At 41.0% G+C, this 16,369-nt stretch overlaps 1 protein-coding gene and 1 pseudogene across 2 annotated transcripts in view; one reads left to right on the plus strand and one right to left on the minus strand.

Annotated features, from left to right (window-relative positions):
• The window catches only part of EYA1 (EYA transcriptional coactivator and phosphatase 1), a 171,796-nt gene that overhangs the window by 13,080 nt on the left and 142,347 nt on the right, over positions 1–16,369 (minus strand). The gene's annotated exons all lie outside the window — the stretch shown is intronic.
• LOC143781309 (ribosome biogenesis protein NOP53 pseudogene) lies at positions 1,113–2,499 on the plus strand (annotated as a pseudogene).

Below are 16,369 nucleotides of genomic sequence, written 5' to 3' on the forward strand. Positions count from 1 at the left end.
CGTGACATCGTGGAAGGTGCTGAACGCGCTCATTTTAAGCAAAGAAGGCTGCCGGTTACTACCAGGGCGCGTCCGAGGGTGAGTATATCCCTATTTTTTATTTTAATTCTTTATTTTTTACATGGATATGGATCCCAGGGCCTGAAGGAGAGTTTCCTCTCCTTCAGACCCTGGGAACCATACACTGGGAACTTCCGATTCCGATTCCCGATACCACAAAAGTATCGGATCTCGGTATCGGAATTCCGATACAGCAAATATCGGACGATACCCGATACTTGCGATATCGGAATGCTCAACACTACACACAGCACCAGGGTACCGGTAAAGTAACCACACAAATGATGGTATGTAATAATAGATAAATCAGACAACAAAAAATAAGTAACAAGCACTCACAGATAAAGTGCTATGTGCATAGGAAGGTCAGAATCACAGGGAAACTCTCATATATTGGTGATCACAAAGGTAAAAATGTATATATTCAATGCTTAGTCATATTGGGAGAGTTCCCAGAATGTAGCAAAGGGCAATATCACTGCAACCACAGAGTCCATAGTAAATTCACCTTGTCATAATATCTGTAAGAAATACATATAGAGGTCCCTAGGAGTAGCAGGACTCAAAACAGACCTATAAGCATTACCTGATGCTGGGAGGTGACAGACCCCTTTGCGCATTTTGCATCCGTTTCTTCGGGGGAGAAACACTCGTTGGGGTCTTTCACCTCCCAGAATCAGATAATACTTATTAATCTATTTTGTGTCCTGATACTCCTAGTGACCTCTACATGCTTTTCTTACAGATATCATGACAGGGTGAATTTAATATGGACTTTGTGTTTGTTGCAGTGATATTACACTTTGCTACATTCTGGGAACTCTCCCAATATGACTAAGCATTGCATATATATGTGATCCTGACCCTCCTATGCACATATCACTTTATCTGTGAGTGCTTGCTATTTATTGCTGGTTGTCTGATTTATCTGTTTTTATATACCATCATTTGTGTGGTTATAATACCGGTACCCTGGTGCTGTGTGTACTCTTGACACTTCTTGTTTTTAGTCTTTTAATTCCAAGACTAATGTTTAGTCTTTTAATTCCAAGATGGCGGAAGCCACAAGGCAAGATAGCGGCATGGGGCAGTACTCAGATTTTTGGGGGTTCACTCCTTTTTCCAAGAGCGGGGAGAAGAAGGACGGACCGAAGAGGAAGAATGTGAACAGGAACAAGAAGAAGAACTGGAAGAAGCACAGCGATGTCCGCAACGTGGAGGAATTCTTGGATGACGTGCGGCTGCAGGAGAGGACGGTCAGGGGTTTGCTATCGGAAAGGCCAACAAAAATCTGTTCTTTGTGGACAACGGCAAAAAGAAGAGAGGCCCTAGAACTGATCCCGAAAGGCTGAAGAGACGCACCAAACCTTTAAGGATTGACCTCAATCTACAACCAGAATCCAAAGTACCTTCACCTAAAGACATTTTATCTCACCAGGTGCCCAATGGACGGAAGCTGAAAAGGAAACGGGAGTGTGAGGGGACGCTAGAGAAGAAGGGCATTCTGCCGCATACGGACAGACTTCTCCTGGCCCAACTGGACAGACCTAGCCCAGAACACGTGGACGAGGCCAACAATAACCCAGGCAGAGGCTTCTATGACCTGTGGGGAGAGAGGAATTCCTTGAATTCTGCATCTCAAGGTAAAGACCCCTGGTATTTGGAACAGACCAATAATAGTCATGTGAAGTGTCCGGACAGACTGAACAAAAAGCCGTCTGAGCTTCCAGGCATTGAAATTGCTGCTGCCGGGGCCTCCTATAACCCGACCTACGAATCGCACAAGGATCTGATGCTGAAGGCTCACGAGGTCGAAGTGAAGAAGCTGAAGAAGGCAAGAAAGCTGTCGAGGAAGCTGAAATTTCCCACCCAGGATAAAGCTCCCACCCAGGAAATCCAGTTACGGGAGCTGTGTGAGGGGCTAGTGGAGGAGTCTGAAGACAACAATCCTACAGGGGATGAAGGGGAACTCGAGGAGCAGAAGGCAACATCCCTACATCAGAGGAAAATGAAACCACAATCCTGAAAGCCATACAAGATCCCGAGAAAGCCGAGCATCTTTGGCGGCAGAGTTTGTTCCAGCTGAAATCCATCCAGACGTCTCTGAAGTCCAGAGAAGAGGAACTGGTGAATCGCAAGAAGCTGTGTGGGGAGAAGCAGAAAGCCAAAGCCTTACAGCCCAAGAGGCTCGGCCGTCTGAAGTATCAGGAACCAGACATAGATGTCCTGCTGAGCGAAGAGCTGACCGATTCCCTGAGGAGACTGAAGCTGGAGGGGAGCGTTACCAAAGACAGGTTTAAGAGTTTCCAGAAGAGAAACCTCATTGAACCAAAGGAGTGTGCAAAATTCAAGATAAAGTTGAAGGTGAAATACGTGGAGAAACGTGCATTCAGAGAAATCTCGGCCTAATGTGGACAGGAGCGTCTCACCCCGGACTGCATCCTCGGGGGGGCTTTCATCTGGACAGACCCCCACAGTCTCCAGTCACTTCAGCCAGCTCCTTGTTTTTAGTGTATTTTTATTGTGCATATTGTCTGGTTAATAAAGTACATTTTTATTATTTATTCCTCTATGCATTTATTGCTTCACTTTTATATAGGATATTATACTATTGGAAGTGCGTAATATAGCTGACCATTTATATTGGGTTACATTGTATGGTAGCATATGAAAGCTTGAACCAACACCAGCAGAGATGGATGACTTTATTATTTTCTAGGGGATATTCTCTATTTTATGTATGTAATGTTGTAAGAAATTATAATATTTTTTTCCTGGAGACTTTATTCATGTTTAGGTACATAGAAATCCCATTCACTAATATTAATAACACTGAAGTCAAAACAAAGAGCCACCTACAATTGTCAGATTTCTTTCAACCATGACATCAACAACACTAAGCTCATTCTTACTACACTTTTGTTCTCGTATCCATTAATACAGAATAGATATTTAGCTTGCATTTAGTTTGCCTTCTGTGTACAATAACTATCACTTTATAACATAGGGTTTGACTTCTTTACAGAAACAGTGAGTTCAGACTCAAGTGTTTCCCAAAAGTAGCATGAAATGTCTACAAATATTGAATCAAAATGTGAACATAAAATACAAAATTTAAATATTGCTTCAAAGATTTTACAAGCAGATATTTTGTATTACCAACGCCTTCCGAATATTTTGCTTTTTTCAGTAGATTTTAAGATAGGGGGAGGGAGGTTGGAGTTGAAGAAAAACTCAAACCAGCTGTTCTGTAACCGAATTAAACAGTGACCCTCAACCTCACTTTTAAAACATCTATTTTCCAGCCACCCTTCTCTCAGCGAGCAGCAAGACCCAAGGAGGAAAAAACTTTGACCCTATAACCTTTTACTCCTCTCTTGAGGTCAGCTGTTCTAGATAAGGGAAAAAAGGATGATGAGGCCTAAACGAAAGCTGAAAAGGTAGATTGTGAATAAATTACTGGTGGCAGTGTGTCCGAAGACTTCTGAAATATACTTAACATACATTTTTTACATTTTTTCATAAACAGTTTAGTTCTGTTTTATTAATTTATTCTGGTTCATATTTGTATCAAATAGCTGTATTAGTGAATGCAAGGGCCCAGTCATCGGTGATAATGTTCAGCAGAAACAGAATTGGTCAACTTATCTATTTATGGTGGAATAATTTAAATTCTGTAACCACACCTTTTGTGCCAGATAAAATCACTCATTAACATATGGATTATTCAATTTTAGATCTAAGATTGCTCTCATACTTTGCCTAAGGAAGAGGGATATAAGAAGTCTCAAAAGTTTGCTTTTGTAGCATCATTTGTAGCCATTAAAAAATATCATAACTACAAGGCTATCTTGTTTTTGCCACTGAAAGCATTCTTTTTTCAACTGGGTACCAAACCCTTTTTTTCTTTTAACCCAATTTTAGATCTATAATGGGGTTCCCGTGGTGGGTGCATCTGTGCCCACCAATTACTGTAATTAAAGACTCTTAAGGAAACAGCAGTCTCTTAAAATGGTCTTCTTTAGTGAAGGAATCTCTATATAGAGACACTAATAGTTCCTTTAGATGAGCAAACAATCCACAAAGAAGCACTAAAAGGAAACCTTGTTTAAGATTATACACCCATCTAAACAAGCACTACTCTGACAAACCAGTAAAAGTGCCAGATTTATTGTATTAAATTGTTTAGGCCAGCAAAAAACATATTATTATTGGTAGCACATTGTGCAATGTTACCAGAAGGTGTGCTGCCAATTACATGATGCTCTAGGGGGACAGAATAATCATTTAAAGGCACCCATACACCTTAGGGTACCGTCACACAGTACCATTTTGATCGCTACGACGGTACGATTCATGACGTTCTAGCGATATCGTTACGATATCGCAGTGTCTGACACGCAGCAGCGATCAGGGATCCTGCTGAGAATCGTACGTCGTAGCAGATCGTATGGAACTTTCTTTCGTCGCTTGATCACCCGCTGTCATCGCTGGATCGTTGTGTGTGACAGCGATCCAGCGATGCGTTCGCTTGTAACCAGGGTAAACATCGGGTAACTAAGCGCAGGGCCGCGCTTAGTAACCCGATGTTTACCGTGGTTACCAGCGTAAACGTAAAAAAAACAAACAGTACATACTTACATTCCGCTGTCTGTCCTCCGGCGTCTCAGCTTCTCTGCAGTGTGAGCGCCGGCCAGCCAGAAAGCGAGCACAGCGGTGACGTCTGACGTCACCGCTCTGCTTTCCGGCCGCTGTGCTTACACAGTGGAGAGAAGCAGAACGCCGGGGACAGACACCGGAATGTAAGTATGTACTGTTTGTTTTTTTTACATTTACGCTGGTAACCAGGGTAAACATCGGGTTACTAAGCGCGGCCCTGCGCTTAGTTACCCGATGTTTACCCTGGTTACCGGGGACTTCGGCATCGCTCCAGCGCCGTGATTGCAACGTGTGACCGCAGTCTACGACGCTGGAGCGATAATCATACGATCGCTGCGACGTCACGGATCGTGCCGTCGTAGCGATTAAAATGGTACTGTGTGACGGTACCCTTAGACTAATGTTGACTGAACACTCTGATTTTGACAGGCTCAGCCAATGATCTAATGTGTATGGTGGCGCCAGCCAACTGATAGTCGGAAGAAATGTCAATTGGACATATCTGATTTCAAATTGCCATTTACATTGTTCTCCAGCAGGCTAAAGTATTAGTTGGTGGCATAGTCATAGAGAACAAAGGAGCGCTCGGCCAAGCAGGCGCTCCTGTGTACGGGAGAGTCGGCTGAAGGCAGCCATCCAGTATGTATGGCCAGCCTTAGCCATTATTCTGTCCTCATCATTGTTCATCACTCGGTGTAACTAGATTCGTAAACTAGTGACTTCCTAAAAAGTCAAAAGGGAACCAATCATGTCAAAAACTGCTCTTAAGTTGCAGATATGTGGTTAATATGCAGATTCATGGGCGTACCCTCCGTGGGGCAGGGGAGGAAGCGCCCCCCTAGAAGCAGGGGCACGCAGCTTTCATGATGAGGCCACCTGTTTTTCCTGACACTGGCCTTTTAAATCTTCGGGCATGGGGCTTTACAGGTGCGCGTGCTCGCTCAGGCATCAGTGAGTCAGTGGCCGGGTGCCCTGCACATAGGGGTTAAGAACGCCTAACATTGAAGATCAGGATGTTCTTTGTGGGTGGAGAGAGAGCGCTCTGCTTTCCCCATCTCCCGCCCCATGCTGCAGCGTGTCGCTGAACGTATCAGGATCAGGTCAGGCATCCGGAGGAGCTCCTAGTACCTGCGCGCTCCTGAGGCAATTGCTGTTATTCCAATCTATTCAGTCAGTGACGTCACGCTAGGTCTGGGTGAGTGAGTGAGTGAGTGAGTGAGTGAGAGTGCAATACTCCAGACTCGAGCCACTCTCAGAAGAGACACATTTAAATTACAATACATCCAGCACCTGGTCCTCTAATGCTTACAGGTGCTGAGCTGGGGCCTGGGCTGGGCTGATGTATATACAGGTGCTGTGGGCTGGCTGTGGCTGGGCTGATGTATGTGTATACAGGGGCTGGGGGCTGGCTGGGCTGATGTATATACAGGGGCTGGGGCAGGCTGGGCTGATGTATATAAAGGGGCTGGGAGCTGGCTGGGCTGATGTATATACAGGGGCTGGGGGCTGGCTGTGGCTGGGCTGATGTATATACAGGGGCTGGGGGCTGGCTGGGGCTGGGCTGATGTATATACAGGTGGTGCTGGACTCAGTAGGCTGGGGCTGGTGATGATATATACAGGTGGTGCTAGGTTCAGTGGGCTAGGGCTGGTGATGATATATATATAGGTGATGGGCTCCGTGGGCTAGGGTTGATGATGATGTATATACAGGTATGTTGCTCATTATTCTGTATGGAGTAATATATGGGGCTCATTATATTGTATGGAGCACTATATGGTACCCAAATTCTGTGTGAAGCAATATATGGGGCTGAATATACTTTATGGAGCAATATATGGGGCATGTTATTCTGTATGGAGCACTATGCTGTACCCACAATACTGTATGAAGAACTATGTGGTGCCCAGAATACTGTATGGAGCAATATATGGAGCTCATTATACTGTATGGAGCACTATGTGGTGCCCAGAATACTGTATGGAGGACTATACTGTCTGATTTATGACCTATTGTAGAATGTATAATAGTTATCACTCATGTAATGTATGGGGGGACTGTGTATGAGATGGGAGCCCTATGTGGGGATGTATATGTGTTTGTGGGGGGGTACCGTTTTGAAGTTCACCTCAGGCAGCAGTGTGGCTAGGTTCACCCCCGCCTATAAGCAAAAAAATAATATTATTATTCTTCCTGTGCTTTATAGTTACCTTGCAGTGCTCCCCTGGTGACCACCGGTGTCTTCTGATCCCCCTGAGCTGGGGCCGCAGCGAGTGCGGGCTCTAGGACCTGGAAGCACCATGTGACCGGTGACGTCGCCTGGTGCTGTTTAAGGTCCTGTGCCAGGTGCTACGGTGCCGGGATGAGGAGCGATCATTGTGGGAACCCAGAGAGCGAGGTGAGTAAAAAGCACGACCATGGCTTGCCCCCCACCCTAGTTTTGATCCTGGGTACGCCCATGTGCAGGTTCACAGAATTCTAAAGCTGTGTGGCCACCGCACTGAAAGCCTGGAGAAAATTAAATATATTTCTCTTGGCAGCCTTAGGCTTTTATTTATAGAGGTGCAGCCAGCATGGCCAAAATCTGTACATCTAAGTGCACATAAGGGCAAAATTTCAGAGAATCAGTTTTACATACTGCGTCAAAGGGGTTGTCTAATGAAGATGTTCCATGCCCATATGCCCCCTTTAGGTCACACAGAAATAATAAAGAAGCATATTCCAAAAAATCATAACGGAGAGCCAATCTGTATGAGTAGCTCCCATTTTCACGGGCTTTGGCTGTCCATGTATTACATGGATGCTTATTTATCTAAATGGCCACTAGTTAACACTACATTTCTCCTGCTTTTGACTCTGCAGAGAAAATACCTGCCAAGAAGTTTCTGTAGCAAAAGTCGCTCTTGCTGTGTGTGGCTGTACATGGCGTGAACCATTGATTGCCTACGTGGCTGCATTTTGAAAGTTGTTTCCCTAACATTATTACTGGAAAGGGACTAGAGATGGGATTGTAATGGTGGTCTAGGGTGTCAGACAAAATCAATTATTGCCACTTTCAAAAATATTTTTTTTTATGTAGCTAGTACTAATGACTTATAGAACTGCAAATTAATTCTCAAATAATTTGACATTGTATTTACATAATTTGCAAAAACTTTACTCATATGGCAATTAGCTTCCAATCTGTCATCTTCAAATTGGGCACAATGTAACAATTCCTTTGAAATATTTATTTCTTTCTAATATTATTATTAAATAATGAATCTTTATGTAGCGCACCATAGAATAAATGGAGTTATAATAATAAATAATAATAATAATAATAATGATCTTTTCCATTTGCCATATTTCCATCACTATCATAAAAAAGTGACCATGTACTGATTACTGTTCAACTGAGTGGTAAGACAGTAATAAAACATGTATGGTCCAGCAGGAAATATTACATGGCCTGATTTTAGTAAAGATATAACTTGCCAGTACATTACAATTAGGTAGCAACCTTTGCTTAAGGGAGATTTCTTGGCATATGGGTACTCTGACTGCCTCTGAGATGTTAAGATATCATTCAGCCAGTTGACATTCCCCCATTGCCATTGAAGATAACTCTGCACATATTTACCTTTAACTACTGTGTGACCTCCTTATCTCTTAGCTGATAATGAGGCTATTATGGAAATTTCCTGATTTGCTTCCTATTGTGAAGGTGCTGCCACTTGTGTTTGCTCACAGTGAGATACTGAAGAATCTCAAGCAGCTCTGATTGTCAACAGCTTGCAATTTTCAATTAGCGGACACAGCTCATTGAGATCTGGTTAAATGTTTAGGGAGGAGGGCTGAGATATTTCTTGAGGTGATGATGGCAATTTCTTCCATATCTATGGTGCATTGCTAGAGTATATGCCTGGAAAATCTACTTACAAATAGATTGTTGAACTTGATATGCCTATAGTCAATAATGGGCAAATGTCAAAAAGGTGACCATTTTGCATATTCTTTTCCACAGGCAGGAGAGGGTCCCTGAGCAAAGAATATAGATACGGGCCCCCTACCCTCTTACAAGTTAAATCAATGGTATGTCCGTTCTTGCTTTGCCGAGATCATGCAACCTCCATGGTATTGAGCTACGCACTCTTCTCAATGCAACTATTTGCAAAACATAATAAACACATTGGCAATATACAGTATATATCTAATGTCGTAATTGTTATATATGTATAGCCAAACATAATTTTTTTTTGCATTAAAGCAAAATTTATTCAGAATTGCAAAGAATATTGCTACTGGTCTATGTCTGAGAATATGCTACAATAATTATTCAAATAAATGCAAAATTAACAATACGTCTTTCTAGCTGGGAAAATGAGTATTGCGAATGGAATTTTTTTTTTCAATCCAAATACAATCATCCCCCCTAACAAAGAAAAAATATTAAAATAAGTTATTAGGAAAAATTTGCTAAAACTGGTATTTTATACACTCCTAAAAGGGTTAATTCATCAGGATGTGCAGAATTATTAAATGTATAATGGCTGCTGCTGGGTATTACTGCAGAGCAGCAGCTATTTGAGATCTCAGGAGCCGAGATCTCTAGAGCCAAGATCTCAATCTGCGGTGGCCATTTTACCGAAGCTCACCACAGTGAAAAGGATAGAAAGCACAGGGACTCACAAAATTTCTTAAGGCCGAAGCCCGCCAAACACCCCCATCCTCCCAATCCGGTGACAACATAGCATCAACCCACCCCTGCGCGGTCGCCAACTACCTGCAGCAGCACCCCTGCTTCCTGGTACCCCGCTCCTGGCTCTACTATAGCTAATCCCCTCTCCGGTAAGCTACATTTAGTTTATAAGATGCAATCCCATTTTACCCCATAGTCTGAGGGAAATAAAGTGTATCTTATAATCTGAAAAATACGGTATTTATTTAAAATATGACACAGATTGAATAGCGAAAAAATAGGAGCTGTTCTGCAGGACCTGGCTATTGCCACTACATATTGTATGGTGCAGCTCTGCTCTGTGTTTATATCCCAGTGATGCTGAAGCTGGTAATAGACGATTGGTGGGGGCACCAGGTGTCGGTCCCCACCGATCTGATATTGATGACCCTTCTTAAGGATAGTTTAGCAATACATTTTGACCAGACAACCCCTTTAAATAAAGTGCACTGGAGTAAGATGCACATAGTTTATTAAAATGCACCGAAAAATAACATCTACCTCATAATTTTGGCTAATACAGTATCTGATGAAAATAATGTAAAAAGTTCAGACAGGGAAAGGCACTATATCTTTCCACTAAGGGTACCGTCACACAGTGGCATTTTCATCGCTACGACGGCACGATTCGTGACGTTCTAGCGATATAGTTACGATCTCGCAGTGTCTGACATGCAGCAGCGATCAGGGACCCTGCTGAGAATCGTACGTCGTAGCAGATCGTTTGAAACTTTCTTTCGTCGCTGGATCTCCCGCTGTCATCGCTGGATCGTTGTGTGTGACAGCGATCCAGCGATGCGTTCGCTGGTAACCAGGGTAAACATCAGGTTACTAAGCGCAGGGCCGCGCTTAGTAACCCGATGTTTACCGTGGTTACCAGCGTAAAAGTAAAAAAAAAAAACCGTACATACTCACCATCTGATGTCCTTCAGGTCCCTTGCTGTCTGCTTCCCGCTCTGACTGACTGCCGGCCGGAAAGTGAGAGCAGATCACAGCGGTGACGTCACCGCTGCACTCTGCTCTCACTGTACGGCGGCACTCAGTCAGAGCGGGAAGCAGACGGCAAGGGACCTGACGGACATCAGATGGTGAGTATGTGCGGGTTTTTTTTTTACTTTTACGCTGGTAACCACGGTAAACATCGGGTTACTAAGCGCGGCCCTGCGCTTAGTAACCCGATGTTTACCCTGGTTACCAGCGAACCTCGGCATCGTTGGTCGCTGGAGAGCGGTCTGTGTGACAGCTCCCCAGCGACCACACAACGACTTACCAATGATCACGGCCAGGTCGTATCGCAGGTCGAGATCATTGGTAAATCGTATAGTGAGACTGTACCCTAAGATCTATAAAGTCAAATGTCAAGACCAGAGCATTTTAACAAAAAGCAAGTTTTGCCAAATGGGAAGCGCATAAAAATATTCCGATTTGTACTGCCACTATTCATGGTTTTTAAAAAATCCCCCTGATTATCCCTGATGGCCAGTTAAAAAAAGTCCCCCAGTTAAAATACAAAGAGACAGGAGAAGCTTCTGCACAAAAACTACAACATCAGTTGTGGAATGTCAGGATTTTGGTCAGTCACATACCATAGTACTTAACCGTAAGGAAATTGCTTTTTTTTTTCCATCATCTGCATAAAGAACACAAAAATGTTTTTTGATAAATAACTTCAAGCCTAGATAAAGCTATCCTATAGTTAGAGCTTTTTTGTTAAATGGTTACAGATGAAGGTTTTTATGTGATGTTTTTATGTCTTTATTTTACTATGGGTTTAGGGAGTGATTATGAATGTTGACCTAGAGAGGCACAAATTCCAACAATGATTGTGTGTTAAGGTGAAAATATAACACCGTTTATGATGTAAAAACAAGTTCTATGAAAGGGCTTAACAGCGTTACGATCCTCTAAGTATTATTATTATGGCAAAAATAACACACTTCCACATTTGCTCAGAATTCCCAGTTTATCGTGAGAAAACTAACACCGTCGCGAAGCTTAATTGTTTCAATGCTGAATTCTGAAGGGTAAAGCAGAAAGAAAATTCCCTCTAGAAGCTGCAATTTTCGTTTTCTTTTTACATCAGCGAGCCCATTGAGACGTGCTGGAAACAGGCCAGCATACAGGAAATGATCAGTGCATTCTCTGTTCTCTTCATATCTGTCATTAGGCAATTACTTCAACTCCTTCCTCGTCCGTGTTGAATAATAAAAATCCCTGGCTGTATCTGTGAGAACCTGCATTACATTAAAATGTTCAAACTTCTGTTTTTATAATGTTTGCTTGCCATCTAAAAGTATTAAGAGAAATATATATTCTGCACCTTAGCTTTTCGAAATTACTAGCCAGTGCGATAAATAATGTTCCGATTAAGACGAAACGTGTCAACATGTATCACTGTCCTGCTATGGAGATTTTTTAAATGGATTGTCATTAAAATTATCTAAGATTTTTTAAGAGATACTAAGTATTAATTTGTTTTCTTGAAGTATATTTGTCTGCTCTGGCCGACAGGCTTCCTGGATCTCTGTAACTTTACAAAAAGTGGTGGAGACATCTACTTGGTGAGTTATAATCTTTAGAATAATACTGTACAGTATACAGGCTATAAATTAGATTAATTTCATACTGATTTTTTTCTTTATGTGCAATACATACAGAGAAAAGTTCCCATTGAATATGTTTAACAGAAGCCTGTGTTGGATATCATACAGTGGCATCAATCACCCATGTGACTCCAATGAAGTTGCGAAGGCTTTTCCAAAAGGCAAAAATTATATGAACCTCAATTCATTCCACTAAACAGAGGCCAAATTGGTCTTTGGGTAAATGGGGTCTATGGATGCATTTAAAGAGAATATGTCATTAGGATCAACCCTCCTAAGCCGTCTATATGTTCCTTTTTGGTCAAACGAAGCTGAACAAAATCATACCTTGGACTGGGGTTGTCTTCAACAACAATTTAGCTCCTACAAGAACAAAGGCTGGTAAATCCATGCCACAAAATATATTTGTGCTATTAAAAAAAAAATAGTTGATAGTATCGCTAGTATCAAATAAAGTTGTTTGACAACTACAGAAAAAAAATGTTAGAAAAAAGATTGCATGTGACAAATATAAGTTAAAAAATCAAATTGGGAAGTGCTAAACCCGAGCCAGGACACTAATCAGTATTTAAGATGAAATTTAAAATTGGACAGCTAAACTGGATTATAGTTTTCAGTTCAAGTCAATTAAATCCTTTGATCAGGAATGAGTGTCTTTAGCCCATCATTATTTGCCTACCATTCAGAATGAATGCATGTGAATAATAGGTGTCCTTAGTTCACAGGATTTCAGCACTAACAGTTGGCAGAGCCTGTCACACCTTGCCTTGAGTGTACTCTGTGACCCCCTTCATTTTCTCTACTTTCCCACCACAATTACTGAGGAGAGAAAAGGTACAGATTACCTGTGGATGCAACACAGGATATAGAGAACAAAGACGTCTTCAAATAGCCAGCATTTTGCTTGACAATCCAAGAAGGAACAAGTCTATATTCAGTTTAAGTCACAAAAAAAGACTTTACGTTTTTCAATAATGTTTTGCTTTACGACACCCTATCTTTAATATTAATGCTATTAAACATTTGCACACTTATAATATATATTTATCCTTTACTTCCAAACGTATATATTAACTGCAAGCTACTGATACAATATTTCTCCATGTCAATAATATAAATGACAAAAAAGCAACAACCATGACAATATCAGAAACAGTTCTTTTCGAGTATTAAACACTTTTTTAATAAATTCTGTAATAAGTTTCACGTTAACTAAAAATATTTTTATCTCAGGTGTTGACAAGGACGATATTGATGTAAAATCCACACAATGGACCATATTTCAACATGTCATCTCATGGACATAATGCCATTTCATAGACAAATATTAATAAACCACAATATCTTCTACAGTTTGTACTGTGGATACAGATGATGATTAAATGTATTCATTTTTAGAAATATTTCACATTTCTTCCATGGTATAAAAATATTACTGGACAGAAGGCTAACACATGGGATTCTACAGCTGCCATCATACCATGACTAAGAAATACTTTACTAAAGACTCATGTTCCCTTAGATGAGATAAAAATGAGGTATCTGCATTCAACATCTAAGATACAGTCATAAGTAAAACTTTGATTTTATGCTTTCCATCATGATAAAATAATAAAAAAACACCTAGTCTTTAGAACGTCTTAACATTGAGAAAATATTACCTCAGATGAATAACAACAAATTAAAAATTACACTATGTTATTATTTGAAAAAAAAAAACTAGGCCAAAGAGGGTAAGTAGCATCCAGGTGCTGCTAAACAAATGCTCTTAATTATTGATTCATCGGCAAGTATGACCACCTCTGTATAAGCAAAAATTTTGGCAGTTTGGAGAAATAGGGCATGTGTTAATATAAAACCAAAGAGGAAAGAAATCAGCAATAATCTTTGATAAGTAATTGTTGCTATCAATCAATCTGGAATTGGGTTACAAGGCCATTTCCAAACATTTTGAAATCCATCTTTCTACAATGAGAAAGATCATTCATGAGTGAAAAGATTGAAGAAAGTTGACAATCTTCCCAAGAGTAAACATGCCAGGAAATTCACCCCAAGGTCAAGTCATGCAATGCTCCTAGAAATTGTAAAAAAAAACCCCAAAGAGCTATAGCTCAGGCTCCAAATGTCTGAGTTAGTACGTTAAATGTTCACATTCCTGACAGAACAATTAAAAAAGCAACGAACTATATTCACAATGAGAAAGCTACCAACTGACAGGTCAGTTTGCCAATTATTTCAGGGAGAACAATGTGATCGAACAGAAAAACTTAAAAAGACCCTCCTACTATTTACAAAACTTTTATTTTAATACCATAAAAGGCGGGGCTCAAGAGTCTAATAGCATTACAGAAAAGGGAAGGGGCAGTGGGGTTAGCCCTATAGGGTCTTTTTACGTTTTTCTGTTTGAGTTTTTTGGGACCCCATTTTCTATCTTAATAATCTTGTCTGTAAAGAACAATGTGATCGGCAGTCTGAAATCGGATTTGCTTGATTGACATCTCTACCGACTATCAGTCTTTCAGAGTCACCATGCACATTAGATCGTCACCCGAAACCATCGGTATCAGTGGGTTCGGTGGACATTAGTCTAATGTGAATGGGGACCTTTAGTTTCATTTCATAGTAAAAAGTTTAGATTACATAACTGAAATAATGATTAATAGCGATGAGGGAGCATGCTCGGGTAAGGTGTTATCCAAGCACACTCATGTGCTAAGAGTATCTTTTGCGTGCTCGAATACTATGTTCAAGTTGCCGTGGCTGCATGTCTCACGGCTGTTCAGCAGCCACAACACATGTAGGGATTGCTTAACACACAGGCCAAAAAGACAAACAGCCAAAAGACATGCAGCAACCGTGACTTGAACATAGTATTTGAGCATGTCGAAGATACTCCATTAGCACACGAGCATGCTCGAATAACACCTTATCTGAGCATACTCACTCTCTCATCACTGTTGATTAAGTAGAATTTCATGGCAAGTCCAATCTAAAATGTCAACACATTTAAAAACCTACACAAAACAAGTTTTTTTCAAGTCTAAACCTTCATTTCAACAGGTTGCACCAAAGAGTGTGGTGTTTAATTGATATGTCAGCACCTCCTCTTTGCACTGCTGTTCTTATCTTATCTGTTCACTTAACCTTCTGCCACTGGTCGTTAAAATACTTTCCTAGTTTTCTGAAATCTCTAAAGTGTTTGTCGAAAATAGAGTACAGGCAAACATTTTTTTGCAATCTCTTTTTCTTTGGAATCTCATGAGAAAAGTTTATAAAGAAGCAAAATATAAACAAATGCTGAGAGAAATCGTACAAAAGTCACCTGAATTCTAAAACAGCCTAAAGCAATAACACAATTTATAAAATATACAAAAACATTATAAAAAAATAAAAATGACTTGTGAAAAGGGGATATGACTATATGCAATGGGTATAAATGTATGTACTACTTGTTAATGCGATTGAGCAGTGGTGCAAAAGGTGCAATATCAAAAATTAACTTTTAATTCTTTTTATATTAAAATAACATTTATTATAAAATTTCACCTTAAAAAAAGTTCAACCAAGCAAAACCACACCAAGTTGGCTACATTACCTGAAAATGAGTAAATGCACTATGCTGTTATGATCCCAATGGCAGAGGATCTCTGATATTCCGGCAAGATAACAAAAATATAAATACTGCTCTAGGGAGGTGGAAACTGGGCTAACCGCATACCTGATCCTGACACAAACAACTAAAGGTAGCCGGTGAACGTGCCTACGTTGGTTCTAGACGTCTCGAGCCAGCCGGAGAACTGACTACCCCTAGAGGGAAAAAATAAGACCTCGCTTGCCTCCAGAGAAATTGAACCCCAAAGATATAGAAAGCCCCCAACAAATAATAACGGTGAGGCAAGAGGAAAACACAAACGTAGAGATGAACTAGATTCAGCAAAGTGAGGCCCAATAGTCTAGATAGCAGAAAATAGATAGTGGACTATGCGGTTAGCAGAAAACCCTACAAAACATCCACGCTGAACATTCAAGAACCCCCACACCGACTGACGGTGTGGAGGGAGAATATCAGCCCCCTAGAGCTTCCAGCGAGTCAAAAATCAAATGTAAAGCAAGCTGGACAAAAACACTGAATAATGCAAACGATCCAAATTGTACAAAACAGACTTAGCTTTTCTTGCATGAGGCAGACTGAAAGGAATCCGGAGGAGACCAAATAGGTCTGGATACAACGATGCCAGGCAAGAGACTGAGTCCAGAGGAGACTCAAATAGGAAACACCCGCTGCTTAACGACACAGCTGGAGCTCAGGCCTGCAACAAGACATACC

Source organism: Ranitomeya variabilis, chromosome 6 (genome assembly GCF_051348905.1).
Source record: "Ranitomeya variabilis isolate aRanVar5 chromosome 6, aRanVar5.hap1, whole genome shotgun sequence".
In the NCBI taxonomy this organism is placed as follows: Eukaryota; Metazoa; Chordata; class Amphibia; order Anura; family Dendrobatidae; genus Ranitomeya; species Ranitomeya variabilis.